This window comes from Nicotiana attenuata, unplaced genomic scaffold, assembly GCF_001879085.1.
Source record: "Nicotiana attenuata strain UT unplaced genomic scaffold, NIATTr2, whole genome shotgun sequence".
Taxonomy (NCBI): domain Eukaryota; kingdom Viridiplantae; phylum Streptophyta; class Magnoliopsida; order Solanales; family Solanaceae; genus Nicotiana; species Nicotiana attenuata.
Genome location: NW_017673820.1, coordinates 17,077 through 33,190, shown reverse-complemented (window position 1 = coordinate 33,190; position 16,114 = coordinate 17,077). Strand labels below are relative to the sequence as shown.

Here is a 16,114-nt window from a genome sequence, read left to right as displayed (position 1 = left end):
TATTCGTCTCGGATCTAGAGTTAATTATCTTTAACTAGGATTTACCCCTTCATCTTTGATTGATTTGCTCAAAAAGAGTTTAACATCTTTTGAGTCAAATAGTGAACCCGTTAACCTCGGCAAAAACCCTGTATATATATTGTATGTATAGCTGTATATACTTTAGGGACCCCTTAAATATTTTTCTTGGCCCCCTTAAAATCGAAATGCTGCTTGGAGCAATGGTCCGCCTGTCAGCAGTATTTACCTTCCTTTTGCTACAAAGGACTGGGGTTCGAAATCCCTTTCCACAAATATTTCTTTTTTAGTTTCTTTCACTTTTTATAACTGGAATAATCAATTATATTAGTATAATAGTACTATTTATTAGTCACTAGTCAACAGTTGACTAATTTATAATTTTTTATTTGACCTTTTCTCAATTTTATAGTCAGTTTTATTATTTAGTTCTTCTACAAAATCCTACCCAAAAGCCCCAAAATATTAAATCCCTAAACCAGTAAACCTTTCCTAGTTCTTCCTCGCTCAAACGCAGAAGCTCCTCTCAACCATCACTCCTCACTCCAAAATAGAGAACCATTCTTCCTCAATCTCAATTCCTCTCATTTTTTTGAAAAAGTAGCGGGCATCGAATCTTTGGTTAGTGCTTCTCTTACTTTGAAACTTAATTTTTACTTATAAATTGTAAGAGCATGGAGAATTTGGGATGGATTTTACTAGATCCTACGCGTGCTTTAGATGGAGTTTCTTCTCCGAGATTCTTATATTCTTGTTTTCTTATTTTCTTTCTCCATAAAAAACAAAAAAAAAAAAAAGTAAAGGATTAGCGCTAATAAATAGTAATACTTGTGTTTCAACCTGATTTTTGAGCTTAGTCCTTCTGGACATTGTTTGATGGTAACCCATTTTCATATCTTGTGGACTTAGCTTATAGAAAGGGATTAATGGGGAAATGGAATTACTTATATATTTATTCATTCAGTTTTTCTGCTAAACCTGTTACTATTTGCTGAAAATACTGAGAGTGCTTAGCCCTTTCTGTATATCTGCCTATGATTTTATTTAGGTTTGAAATTTTTGGTTCAAGAATCCCCAAAATTTAGGTTTGCCACTGGTAATTAAATCAAATTTTCTCTTGCTGTGGCTTCTGCTTTGACCCCTTTTGCATTTGATGAATTTCTATTCTTGATAGACTATTAAATTTATTGAACTCATTTTTGTAGGAAGCTCTTGTTCTTGTGAATTGAGATGGATGTATTTTTGACGAAGTTTAATTCCTCTCAACCAAGTTCTAGTCTTAGAAATAATTCCTCTCATCTTATAGATGAGTTTGATGAGAAATTACTCAATCCCGACCCTGGAGAGAGAGTACCCATTGATAAATATAGTCCTAGAATACGGGATGACGTAAGAAAATACTACATTCAAAATGGACCTTGCCAACCGGTTGATCATAAATTTCCTAAAACTTTATTCGGGAATAAAATGCGTCAATTTAGTTCGGGTTGGTTTAAAGGTTCGTATTCTAGATGGTTGGAGTATAGTGTGAAGAAAGATGCCGCATTTTGTTTATGTTGTTATTTATTCAAAAATGATTATGTTCATGGAAGCACGGGTGACTCTTTTACAAAAATGGGGTGTAAGGCTTGGAATAAAGCTTCGGAAAGACTTGATTTACATGTTGGTAAAGTAAATAACCTCCAACACAAGTGTTTCAACAAGATGCTAGACTTATCAAATCAATCTCAATCAATTCAAGTTGCTTTTGATAAGCAATCTGAGAAACAAAGAAATGAGCACCGAATTCGTTTAAATGTATCAATCGATGTTGTAAGGTTTCTCTTGTATTTTGGTTTGCCTTTTCGAGGTCATGATGAAAGTGATTCTTCAAAAAACAAAGGCCTTTTTCTAGGAATTTGTGTTCTTGCTTCACTTGATGTTGAAGGTATTGTTAATGTAGAACGAACTGAGTAAAGCTTTACAGAAGAAAGAGCAAGATATTGTAAATGCCATGATATTTCTTGACCTTACAAAGGAAAGGTTGCAAAAAATGAGAGATGAAGGATGGAGATCATTAATGGATGAAGTATATTTGTTTTGTACTAAACATGATATTTTGGTGCCTAATATGGAAGAATTCTATATTCCTGGAAAGTCGAAGGGTAGGACTTCTAGTGTTACTTATTCACATCACCTACGTGTTGAGCTTTTTTATACAGTGATTGATTTGCAACTTCAGGAGCTTAACCGTCGTTTTGATGTTGTTAGTGGTAACTTGCTTCTTGGTATGGCTAGCTTGAATTTGAAAGGAATTAGTGATTTGGAAAAAGCGTTGGTTGAGGCAAATCTTGTGGAGATATATTCACTTGTTTATTTACTTGTGAAATTGACTCTAATTTTACCTGTCGCGACTGCAACGGTAGAAAGAGCATTCTCATCCATGAAGTACATCAAAGATGAATTGCTTAGTAGTATTGATAATGCATTTTTAAATGATTGTTTAGTTTGTTACTTTGAAAAAGAAGTATTTACAAATGTAAGCAATGATGCTATTATTGACCGTTTCAGAGTATGAAAACGCGTCGAGTTCAAGTATAAGTGGATGATGTACTTTTGTTATATTAGTATCAATTAAAGATATTCTATAACATTGAAGTTTGTCTTTTAATGTAAATTGTATCTTCTTTAGTTCTCATTTTTGGATAACAGTAGATATTACTATTAGTATGTCAAGAATTGCGATTAAGGCCATTACGCTTGTTTTATATTTTAAAGTTTATTCTAGTTTAGTCTATGTGTGCCCAAGGATGTGCAAGAAGTTGTTTATTTTCTTGGAATGCTTATTTTTTTAAAAAAAATTCGCAGATCAATTGGGGAGTCTGATGAAATCGAAGTTTGTGTTCGCGGGTCAATTGGGGAGTATGATGAAATCAAAGCGTAAGCTCTTCTTACTTTATTTTAGTTTTTGGCTTAGCAAGTTTATATTATATAGTGGATTGTGCTGCTTATTTGTTGGTCTATCATACAGTTTATATGTATTTTTTTATTGGCTTTGGGTAATTCACTCTAATGACAATGGTGCCCCCGTTATACTCAAATCCTGGGTCCGCCTCTGCATACAGGGGCGGATCCAGCCTATTAAATGTGGGTTCCCGTGAACCAAGTAGCTTTTGCATATACCCTGTATATGTATTAAAAAATTCACTAAATATCTATAAATATTTGATTGTGAACCCAGTTACTTATTGTATATTTACTTAAGGTCTTTATAGGAACCCATAAGCTTTAAATCCTGGATCCGCCTCTGATGTCACATAAAGTCTACTGAGGAGGGAAAAGCTTCTTACCGGGAGTTTTTTTTTATTGCCATAGCTCATATTAAAAGTTATCTATACTATATTAAAAGCACGAAGGCCCTTCGCGAAATGTCGTTCACTTTTTTTACCCTTTTAAAATAGAGTTCACACCAGACAAAATAGTCATTTGGTTATTCTTCTAGCTAATTAAACCAAATTTATTACTTACTAAATTTTTCCTTATTCTAATCAAGTAAGTATTAAGTCCTTATAATTAGGACTTTAAAATTATTAAAATTTTACCATATATATATATTTTACAATTAAATTATAATTAAACTGCACAAAATCTTTATGCCTAATACATTCCTTATTTGAATTGGGTAAAATAACTAATCTTTAACTCCAAAATTATGAACCCTCTCACCGTTAGGTAGGCATATAATTTGTTTACCTAAACATTTCTAAAGCTTAAAAGTACAAACAAACCCAAAAAAAATTATTGATTGGAAACAACGAGGATTTTAGACTTGAAAGTATTAATTAGTGTAGTTCCAAAGAATTAATTTTTAAAATTACCTACATAGTTATTTTTAAATGTTAATTTTGAAAGATAAATAATCTGAAAATATAAGGCAAATATAAATTTCTGGAAATAAATCTAACTAAAAATAAAATATTTAAGGTACCTAAAAATCTAGGAATATATTTTTCACAAAGTTGAAGTTGGTCGGCATCTTCACTTTTGTAGCTTTAAAAAACTAAACTATTCCTTCAACAAATAATTCTAGAAACATTACTAATAATAAAAGATTACTAAAATGTACACAAACGTGTTAGATATCTACTAATAAAATTTAGATCTAATTTTAAGTCTTCAAAAATTAAAGGTTACTAATAATATGCAGAGCAACTTACAACATATTAGGTCGAGTATGAAAACATATATAAGTTTAATACGGCATGCTTACGTTTAGAAAATAATGGTAGTATTTCAATTTAAAGTAATAAATTACTATAATGTACTTTAAGTTAATTATTTGAATAAGTTGAATACTTATTGTAAATTTATACACATATTAAATTACAAATCCAATTACAATACTCGAAAAGTAAAACATAGATAAGATAAATTTATATATTGAAATTAATGAAAATAAATTAGATACATTTATTCATAAGTAATTAAGGTAGTATTTAAAAGTAAGTTAAAAGAAAACAATAGAGAGAGAAAGGTATAAATTGATATTCCTTATTGAATTAACTATATATACATACTCAATATTCTTTGTCGAAATTTTACACATTTATTTTAATTCAAAAATAATATTTATATAATTTTTTAAAAGTTTTATACTCATTTTGAATTAACTAGTATTAACAATGAAGGATCGTATCCTGTCTGATATGACAGGTACTTTTACCTTTCTTATATGGCCGTTACTCCCTCTTTTCTCTCGGAGATTAGAACTTTGATTGAGAATGAGGCTGAATTGCTAGACGCCTAGACCCTTCGATAAAGACGTAGATTCACGGGGAAGAAAACAGTCGCGAGGGCCAAATATTATATAGCTGCAATCAACGTCAGAAAAATGCAAGCAATTTTGTGGAATTGTCTAGTTACGTGACCCGATTCCTGATGCATGCACTTCTGAATTTATTTGAACCAAAGATGTTTATTTAATAATTTAAATACTATTGACTTTGAGCTTGTTTATGACACTGCTACCAGTACACAATACGTCATGTTATGATAAGGAATCAACAAAAAGTTAAGGGGATACCATTTCTTGATAATTTATTAATTGAAATTATTAACGTATAATATCCACAATATAAGCAATCTAAATAGTGATAAATTTTCTATGCAGCTAATAAAACAAAGAAGATGATGAAGGAACTTGGAAAAGTACAAGGAAAATGGTTCGAAAGCTGGGTATAACACAGTACATATGGGTTTAGTTAATTAACCATTGGTTACAATATATATGACTCAGAAACATGATTTCAAAAGTTGGTTACAACGTACAAACCAAAACATAAAATTAGCAAGTAGTGCTTCTTGATCTCCCAACTATGTCCGCTTCTTAAGATCGTTAGTTAAAACTAGTGAGTGTCGGTAAGATCAGAGGCGCAACTAAGATTCGAAATTTATGGATTCTAAATTCTTGAATAGCGACATTAGTTGTTAGTAATTGGATTCTAAATTTAATTTTTATATACTAAATTAGTGAATTTCTTATATACAAATATAGAGTTTACACTATAGCTATTAGATTCAGTCGAAACCGTAGGTAACCTTCTACCTCTATCCTGAGTAAGAGAATATAATATTATACTAGCTAGAATATGTTTTTTGAGGTAACTTCATGTTAAAATTATCTTTTAACATTTAAAAACAAAAATCTTTCGATACTTGAACTTGTTGTGCCACATACATCTTTTAATGTGCCATGAGCCCATGATTAAGAGATGAGCTAGGTAGGAGGACAATGTGGTACGATATGATATAAGCAATTCGTAAAAATATTCAAATCAAATCAAGAGGCAACAAGTTGGCTAACAGACCACCCCCAAACCACAATACATGCACACATTACTCTTTCAAAAAAAGGTCACTTTACATCAGTATGTCGTATGATTCTTGTTTTAATATTGCCACAAACCACAAATTGAATTATTCATTACATTTGGAACAAGATATTTTTATCCCTTCCAAGCAAAAAACTAATGAATTTAGCTTCTCTCTGCTTTCCGTTCCCTCTAACAATCTTGGGTTTTTGCTTAGTATGGTGTGCATGGGAAATGAAGTGAAATGGAAATTTTGAAAACAATCCTTTTACAAAGTAACTTTATATCTCATTGGAAAAAGTAAGAATATTGTGTTTATATTGAGAGGCACTTCTTGCTCTTAAAGAAGGCAAGTCTCGTGTTGTTGTCGTCATCGTTCGATTTTGAATTTAGGTTTGGTCAAACAATTTGATTAATTGGTTAACTTTTTGGACAAAATAAATTTATTTGTTAATATTAATATAATATAAATATTCTATGAATGTTTCCGTAACGACAATTTAACTTTTCCCTCATTTTATTTCTCGCTAGTTTTTCAGATCAGCAACTGGTGAGGCCATTTTTCGTAAACAATCACTAGAAAGGATGCAACTTTTGAGTTGCACTTTTTCAAGTAACTCAACCCGTGGACTATAAATACTTGTTCATTCCCTCATATTTTCCTTACAAAATTTTTGAACCCTCCTCTTCCTTTGTACATTGCTTTCAAATATAAGTAAGTATGATTTTTGTGCTGTCATTTGTGTTCGATGGTCACTGGTGTTTGAACTACCACTACACTAGTAAGGTTAATCCGTTTTATTCTACGAGGACATAATCCTAAATCTCCGATACTAGGAGGGGATTAAGTTTCTTAAGAATATACTGTAAAATCAGTGACTCGGATTTATTCTTTCTCTTCGTTTGTGTTTATGTTTATGTTTGTCCACAACTCTCTAACCTCGAATGACTCGAATCATCTTCCCGTAAACTTTTGTTTTACATTCTGGGAAACGTACGTCTTTTCAGGTTAAAATATCATGGTATAGCCAGTTTTCACACTGGTCAATGAAAAATAGCCAGCATTTATCAAGTCAATGAAAAATAGCCACTATTTTGCTGCAACAGAGACCGGTCCAGTATAATATACGGGAGTTCTGGTGCATTTGTGTACGAACTCCAGCATATTATGCTGGACCGGTATACTTTGCTAACTCCTGTAAAATTTGCGGGAGACTGGAGCACCAGTGCTCCAAACTCCAGTATATTATACTGGACAATTATACTTGCTGGAACTCCCTTAAAATTTGCGGGAGTTCCAGCATAATTATGCTTGAACTCCCGTAAAATTTGCGGGAGTTCCAGCATAGTTATCCTGGAACTCCCGTAAAATTTGCGGGCGTATTTTTCCGGATTTTGAACAGTGTTTTCGCTCAGATTTAAAGTGGATAAATTTCGATGACTTTTGAAACTTGACTATTTTTCAACGAAATCTGGCTATTTTTGAATTTCTCCCTCTTTTCAGCCTTCTTAAGATAAAGCAGAATAAATTTTGGACCACTTATTGACTTTAGGCCCAAAACATGAAATTGTCGACGGATAACGAATTTCTTTTAAGTTAAATGCTTTTCTTTTAAGTTAATAGAAAGTAAGAAAGATTTATTATTAGACGGCAGATGATATTGACTAGTAATTAAGCTGTCTCCACGGAATTGCCGACAATTAGTTTAGGAAATACCAATTTCACTGACCAAGTCATGAAATTTTGAATTTAATGTATTGCGAGAACCTTTTTGTGCCTAATTTTTATTTTTTCACACACAATTTCCAGTTTATATACATGAAAGCTAGTAATCGAGCCACTGGGGCAACCAATCTCCAAATTATATTTTCAATTAGTAAAAGCTTGACGTTTTCCAACCTTCGATTCTCATAAAAAGAGAAGGATAAAAGTAAAATGGTAAAATTAAAGCTTGCCATTCCTGTAAATACTGTGGGTTATTACAAAGTAAAATTGATCGTGTTAGCGAAAGAAAGATCTAGAAACGATGCACACACCCAAAATTGTAATTGATGATTGATATCAAGAAGGAATTTTCTGTCACGTTCAAAAGAATAAGTGAAAAACTTTGAGCTGAGATTTTGTAACTGTAGGTTTGAGTCTCGTCTAAATAACTAATATAATGGGGATGGATATATATATATAATCAATAATAAAGCTCCGTCATTCCTTGAAATTATCCTCACATGTCACATGATAATGGCATAATTCCTAACACCTTCCTCCTTATTAGTCGGATTTTATTATGGATTTCTGACAATTTATCTCTTCCTATATGATTATGTAAATACTTTTTACACTCTTAATGTATAGAACTTCAACTCAATGAATGATGCAACAACTATAAACTTTTATGGGAAGGAAAATGACAACGTTTTGTAAGAAATTAACCAAAAGATTACTTATACTTCATGAGATAACTTAGAAAGAGGATTCATTAATTAATTAAAATTCATCAAGGGAAAAAGGAGAAATCGATTTTGTTAACGAATAGTTCATTATGTTCATATCGATATACTATGCGCCTCAGCATCTAACATTGAATAAACCTCTCATACAATAACTGTCTTAACTCTACCATATTTTTTGTTTCTTTTCTTCTAGAACAATACAAATACTTTTTTAATTATGGATCTATGTTGTTACAATACGTAAGTCTTGAATGTCAAAAGAAGGAATGAATAGTTTTAAGCTTCTCTAACAATTTCCTTTCAAATTCATAACAGGAAAATTAGATATACAAGTGGCAGCTGTAGTATATAGACTCATAGTATAAATTTTCGTCGTCGTCATTCACAATAGTAGTACATAGGAGTAGCACATATACAACCAAGGAAAAATTAAGAAAAGTAATTAAAACGGAAGTACAAATTGACGGCAATAAATTAAAAAGATCAGGCTTTGAAGCAAGTCCACAAGTAGTGGTGGTGGTGGTGGTGGTGGTGGTGATGATGGGCGGCGCTATCTTTGTCTATGATACCCTCAACGTAACGGAACTCCTCGACATGACAAGGGATATTAATTGGACCGTTGTGATGAAAACCGTACTCTTTCTCTGCTTCTTTCAACAACTGGATGAAGAGGGGATGATTAATGTGCATTACAGGTATTACGAACTTTTGTTGCTCCTCTCCTTGACCTACCAAAACCGTAACACAACCTCTTGGGATGTCCTTATTCTCGTGCCATTGTTGTTGATGATGATGAAGATGAAGATGATGATGATGGCGTTTTTCTCCGCTCCCCATCCCTGCTGAAATTAATAAAATCCAATCAAAATTTTTGTGCGGTTTGCTAGCTAGGTGAGGCAGAAAATGTTATGCATTGAAGGAAATTAATGTTAGAAGAAGAGGAGAGAGAAAGGCCAAGGATCAGAAGAAGAGATGGCTAAAGTGAAGAGGGCGAGGGAAGAATCTGTTAAAGATCTCGGAACGTTGCTCATAATATATTTATTTATGAGGTATAATTAAGTTTGATATGCATGAGAGCGTTGTTGAATGGGAAAGAGATGGGTATTTATGCAAATTGGCAGATGCGGATTTGAGGAATATGTCAATAACTCTTCACCGACTCTTAACGCATAAGAATTAGAAGGTGCGTTCCAGACGCGGCTACAACTGAGGGTAAATTCCACCAAATGCCGCCGCCTCTAAGAGGAGGTCAGAAGACACATAACATTTCATTTTTTTAACAGCGGGCCGGACACGAGAGCAGATAAGGAGGAGACTCGTTTTGTATGTATATCTACATACGGCTGGCCACAATTTAAGGGAACTGGTTGGGTTGGGTTGGGTTGGGTTGGGTTGGGTGGGGTTTGAATTGAGTAGCTGGACTTTTATCTCATGCGTTAAAGAAACAATTATCATGTACTCCCTCCGATTCACAATAAGTGAGCAGTTTGCTTTTTCATTTTGATCCAAAATAAGTATCCTAATCAAGAAAAATTTCAATTTGTTTTTACTCTTTTACCTTTATGTGCATATCCCTAAAAAGTTTTCTCACTTCCCACATTAAATTATTAAAATTAAATAGCAGCAACTGAAAAGTCATTCAAAGACTCGAGAACAACTACTTCAGCAATTGAGAAGTCATTCAATCTCCATGGATATCAAAGTTGAGGAACAACTTGAAACAATTCAAGACTTGAAGGAAATCAAAGTTGATGACTCAATGAACAATGAAATTAAGAAGGTAGATGACTCAATAAGCAAGCTGGAAATTCTGAACGTTGGTGACTCCAGAAAAGTTCAAGATTTTCTTTTGATTTAAACAAATTTCCCGATGAAAGCGAAGCAGCGATTGAAGATGAAGATCTACAACAAGTAATTAGGACTATGTTGAAAATATATCTTCCTACAAAGGAATGTTTAGATCAATTTGAAGTGGAGAAATTTGGTGCTTTTCCATTTTAGCCATGTTTAACAATAACCTGGAAATTGAGCTTCCTTTAAAAAGATAGTTTTGGTGGCAAAAATTTGCTCCAGTTTGTTTTTTCAAAGACGTTCTTAAAATTTTAGCAAAAGTTTCAAATTTTATTTTGAATAATGTAGTGATATGAGAAGAGAAGTAAATGCCACTATAACTATGTGACCAATATTTAATTAAGGGTAGTTTAGTCATATTAGGTATTTTTGTATAGAATTTAGTATTTTCTTAATGGGCGTGTTAAAAGCAAACTGGTCACTTATTGTGGACCGGAGAGAGTACATATTAGACCTTCTGTGAACGAATAGTAGCTTCTTTGTCTTTTCGGGATATAATTAATCTAGACGCGTCCATTATAAATTAATAGTAATTCTTTGTGTTAAGTTACAGGAAAATATTTACATAAAATAAATGTACTCCCTCCATTTATTTTTACTTGTCCACTTTGAACTTTTTACGTCCCTTACGAAATAATAATTGTAGTATATATTTGGGAGAATTACATCCCTTGTCACTTGGCCCAACAACCCATCAGAAAATGGCCAATGTTTGAAACGCTTACCCATTATCGCCCGGGTTGTACATAATCTGAAAATTAATTTTCACCAGTTAACCCACCCCTTATTTCTTCGCTCCCCTTTTTTCTTCGTTCTTCTTCTCCTTCCCATGTCAGCCTTTGCACCACAAAATTTCTCTACTATTGTTATTCTCCTTCAATTCTTTTCTATATTTCAGTGGTTAACTAAGGATTTGAAAAATAAAAGTCACCATTACAAGTGGTTCGAAGATTCGATTTCAAAAATTGAGTTTTCCGATTTGTTAGTTGTTTGGAATGGGTGTTGTCTTAATTGATTGGAATCGTCAAGATGAGTTCAAAACTTAAATTTCAAGTAATTTGGAGTAGATTTAGGCTATATTTGAGTTAAATTTCAGAAATTGAGTTTTCCGATTTGTTAGTTATTTGGAATGGGTGTTGTCTCAATTAACTGGAATCATCAAGATGAGTTCAAAACTTAAATTTCAAGTGATTTGGAGTAGCTTTAGGCTATATTTGAGTTAAATTTCAGAGGATGCCCAAGGAAGAAGAAGAACACGTGAAGCTCCATTGATAGGATTCATTTGTATAATAATGTATAATATTGTATAAATAGTATATAATAGTGTATAAACACAACTTGTACACTATTATATCCAAGGTTGATACATTATTTACAGGTATTTGGTGAATTTCTTGCATTTTCTTCTTCTTTTTCTTCTCATTCTTCTTATACACCTATATACATAGTGTATCAAGAATATTTTCACTCTGTGATTATACATCTTTATACACTTTTATACAACTATATACATACTGTACCACTTTGTATAAAAGTGTATAAGCATCGCTTACGAAATTTTTGTACGATTTTCACTTGCAATTCTTGTATAAAACTAGTCCAAATATCCAGCAAATAACTTCAAACTTTGTATACAACCTACTTAGACTATTTCTAATAAGTTCAAACAATACCCACTCCAAATTTCTCACAAAATCATAATCGAAATTTAACAAGATTAGCATTAAAGGAGATGAGATTTTAGGTTTCTCGCGTTTGTTTTTGCGTTTTGTAGTTGTGATAGAGTATGTATAAACCTGAAAATATACAAAATTTAAAAAAAAACAGAGAAGTATTCTTTATGGAAGAAGGCACGAATGAGTGTTGACTGAGTGGGGAACTAATTTTTCTTTTCAATTTTGTTTGCATATGATTCTTTTTCATTAATTAAATTAAATATTTATGGGTGAAAAATGAGGAGAGAGCTACGATATGAGTAGGTAGGAATAAATGAAGTTGTTATAATTAGAGGGAATGAGAAAAAAAAAGATCTTATTGATATTTGGCTACACATTTGCAAACTTGTAACTGAGCTAAGATAGTGCAAGGTCAACTTATGGAGTGCATTATTCTGTAATTTTGTCTATATATTTTACCATATAACTCCTAAATCCTAATAATGATAACATTTCAAAATGTCTTGAGAAATAATTTTGAAAATGAATAATTAATGGTAAGGTCAACACAGAGAAAAACTGCCTTTCTTTTGATTTAATATAGTGGACGAGTAGAATGAAAATGTATTTTTAATATAGTGGATAAGTAAAAGTGAAGGGATGGAGTATTATTTATGCTTGGAAAGGAAGGAGATGTGAACCTTTTAAAGATTATTTTTATTAACATATCCTTTGTTTTCACGTAATTTTAATTCCACGTACTCGTGTGCTTGGATATAAATAAAAGCCTTTTCCAAAATGAAACTTACAAGCTGGAACTCACCTGGAAAGTAAGGAAAAAGCGGTTGATTTCAAACCGAAACTTCTGGAAATTGTTAAATGGCCATGAAATTTTCTTTTGCTTAGTCGTTGTGCCGAGTCTTCCGCATTGGTAAAAACTTACATTGTGGTTAGATTACCTTACTCTTCTTTTTTCTTTCTTTATCATATGCAATCTTTAAAGTCGTAATGACTTTTTCCATTTCAACTATTTCTGAGTGTACATACTTAGTAACATATAAACATTTGCAATCAGTTTTCTAGATACAATTTAATCATATGAAAGCGTCTACATTAATTCTGGGATCAGTGATCTTTTCTCAAGATATTTGAACGAAGATTCATAAATCACAGTTTTTTCATAAAAAAATTCAAACACAACTACGTCGACACTAATTCTTCCAATAGTATAAACTCAAGTAGTAAACATGTATAATTCTGTTGCGATTGATCCCACTGTGAAGTTTAGTCGACTACTTCCTCTTTTAGTCAACTAAGTTTTAAAATCGGCTACAATTCACCTTCGTCTTGTACTTTCAATTGGTATCAGAGCGAAGACTCACAAATATTGCTTAACAGCAAGTGAGGAAAAGATCATGGCATCAAACACAGTCGCTAGAGCCTCCTTACTTCAATGGCCAGCACTTTTCACTCTAGAAAGTGCTTATGGAAACCTACATTATGTCATATGACATTAAGGTATGGCGTATGATCAAAAAGAGAAATCTTCCAATTCCGCCAAAGAAGGATAAAGACGGTGAAATCATATTATCATCTTATCCTCTTGATTTAGATGAATACACTCAAGAACAAGCAGTTGTTATCCAAGTAAACGCCAAGGCAAAAAATCTGTTGTACCAATGCCATAAGCGGAGAAGAGTATGAAAAGATATCTAGCTGTGAAACTACAAAGGAAATGTGGGACAAGTTAGAAGTCATATATGAAGAAACAAACAAAGTGAAAGAAACAAGGATTAATCTCCTAGTCCGAGATTATGAATTATATTGTTTCAAATGAAAGATGGAGAATAGGGTGTTCAAAATCGAACCGAAACCGAAGCTTAATGGCTTATTGGTATCGGGTTAACGGTTTAACGGACGGAGAACGGATTGAATTTTTTTTATTACAAGCCTAAATTCCTTCAACGAGATAATTTATGTTGGATAGAATTGTAATATTGAACTTTACCAACTATTTTCGACGTTTGAATTCAACTATACTTCTGCCTACTTGAGTTTTTGTCAATCCACCAGGAATTAGAAATCGTTCCCAGTTCAAATTGATAACTGTTTCAAACTCATAGTTCTCCTCTTCACTGTTTTCGAGTATTAAGGTTTATATGAGCTAATAACTTTTATCTTATTTAACGTAATATCATGACACATGATTTTCTTTTCAATTGTTTTGAATTATTAGTAGGTAATAATTTTATAAACTTTTTGTGATCCTACATTGTTTTATTCGTAAAGAAATCTTTTCCTATTCATTTTATATATAGTCATCGTGTGGTAACTTTTTATATGTTTTATTTCTGTTCTATACAATAGGATTAAGATTTTAATGTACGATTTTGTACTAATTGACACGAAATTATTCTGTGACTTCTACGTCTATAAATTACAGATGCTAATTTTCACTTTCACCTAAAATTACATTTGTTTTTTCTTATCCTGGGCAAATATATCTTCCTAAGTCCTAACTAACAGAACACTTGGCCTAGCAATTCTGTCCAAGCAGATGTTATGTTAAAATATACAGTATGCCCACTTCTAATCATAATATTAGTACACCAAGAAATCTTTCACATGGACTAAGGCCAATGTGCATAAACATAAATAAGATTCTAGACAGATGATTTACCCATCACGGCGTCTCTTCCGCTTCGTTCCTCTTAGTACGTTGACCACCTATTTAAACATACAAAGACTAAATTTTATTTTATTTTGATTGAATTAGGCCGATAAACCGCCCGATAAGAGCTAAACCGACACCAATCCGCCCAATATCTTATCGGGTAGCTAGCGGATTAATATATTTAAAAGCCGATAACCGATAAGCCAAACCGTTAAGAGTACATAATCGTCCAATCCGCCCGATAAGCAGCCCTAATGGAGAATCAGTGGAAGAAATGTTCTCTAGGTTCAGCAAAATTCTTGGGAGACTTAAAATCCTTTGGTAGACCAATAAGAAGTGGTGAACAAGTCATGAAAATTCTAAGAAGTCTCCCCACTATTTGGCAACCCAAAGTTATTGCTCTAGAATGTCAGGATCTTGACAAGATGTCCTATGATGAACTCAGAGGTGGTCTAATAGCATTTGAGAGAACACATTTAGATAGGCAAGTCCGGCAAGAAAAAAATAAGGCAGTTGCATTCAAAGCGACCGTAGCTGAATCAGAAAATGAAGAAGAAGAAGAAGAAGAAGGAGGAGGAGGAGGAGGAGGAGGAGGAGGTAAATATAGTTATGATCTCTAAAGTTGTAACAAGCATAATGAGGAAAAACAAAAATAGCAGAAGAGGTAAATCAAATTTCAGAAAACGGAAGATGAATAATGAAAATGACAAAAATGATAAAAAATGCTACGAATGTGGAAAACATGAACACATTCAAGCTGAATGCCCTGAGCTGAAAAAGAAACTAAGCAGAAATTTTTAGAAGAAGAAATCCTTTGGAGCATGGAGTGATGAAGAAGAATTTTATCATGAGGACATTGTCAATATGTGCTTCATGGCCATCAAAGGAGATAGTGATGAGATTCAGGCGAACTTGGTCTCATGGCAGAAGAAGGAACAAATGAGGTACGTCTTTCTACATGTTCTAACCGTAATGAACTTCAAGAATTTATTGCTATTGCTCTTGCAGACATTGAGAAAGTTCTAAATGAGCTTCTAAAGATCCAAGAGAAAAGAAAGAATGGGCACTGAAATTAAAAGTTTGTGAAATTGAAAGAGATATGCTTTAAGATGAAGTTAATAAACTTCAACTTCAACTGAATGGATTGCGAAAATCCACCAGTCATAGTTCCGTCAAATCAAATCAATCAGCTCCTTGTAATTTCACATCTAGAACAAGAAATCGCTCTGCATGAACTCATTGTGACAAAAATGGTCACACCTCTAACCATTGCAGGTTTAGAAATAAAGGAGAAAAAGTCTTTGAAAATTCCAATAACCCCTCTTGCTTTTATTGTGGAAAACCTGACCATACATCTAACCATTGCAGGTTTAAGTACAATAAAAGATGGGTTTGGCGACCCAAGGCCTCTAGTCAAGCTAATATTCAGAGTACTAACCATTCAGGACCCAAGCAGGTTTGGGTACCCAAAAACAAGTAATTTGTTTTTGCAGGTACACCATAAGAAAAATCGAAAAGGAAAATGGTATCTTGATAGTGCGTGTTCCAAACGTAAGACAAGTGACAAACAACTGTTTAAAACTGTCACTAAACTAGATGATGGATCAGTCACTTTT

At 32.8% G+C, this 16,114-nt stretch overlaps 1 long non-coding RNA gene across 4 annotated transcripts; it reads left to right on the top strand.

Moving 5' to 3' along the window:
- Window positions 1-458: 458 nt before the first annotated feature.
- On the top strand, window positions 459-10,486 carry LOC109217374. Of its 4 annotated transcripts, none has more exons than XR_002066627.1 (3): window positions 459-639; window positions 2,866-2,937; window positions 9,943-10,486. It is a non-coding gene; the product is annotated as an uncharacterized LOC109217374 (long non-coding RNA). The 4 variants fall into 4 exon arrangements; XR_002066626.1 differs by lacking the exon at window positions 9,943-10,486 and adding an exon at window positions 6,399-6,763; XR_002066625.1 differs by lacking the exon at window positions 9,943-10,486 and adding an exon at window positions 5,168-5,491.
- The last annotated feature ends 5,628 nt before the right edge of the window (window positions 10,487-16,114 follow it).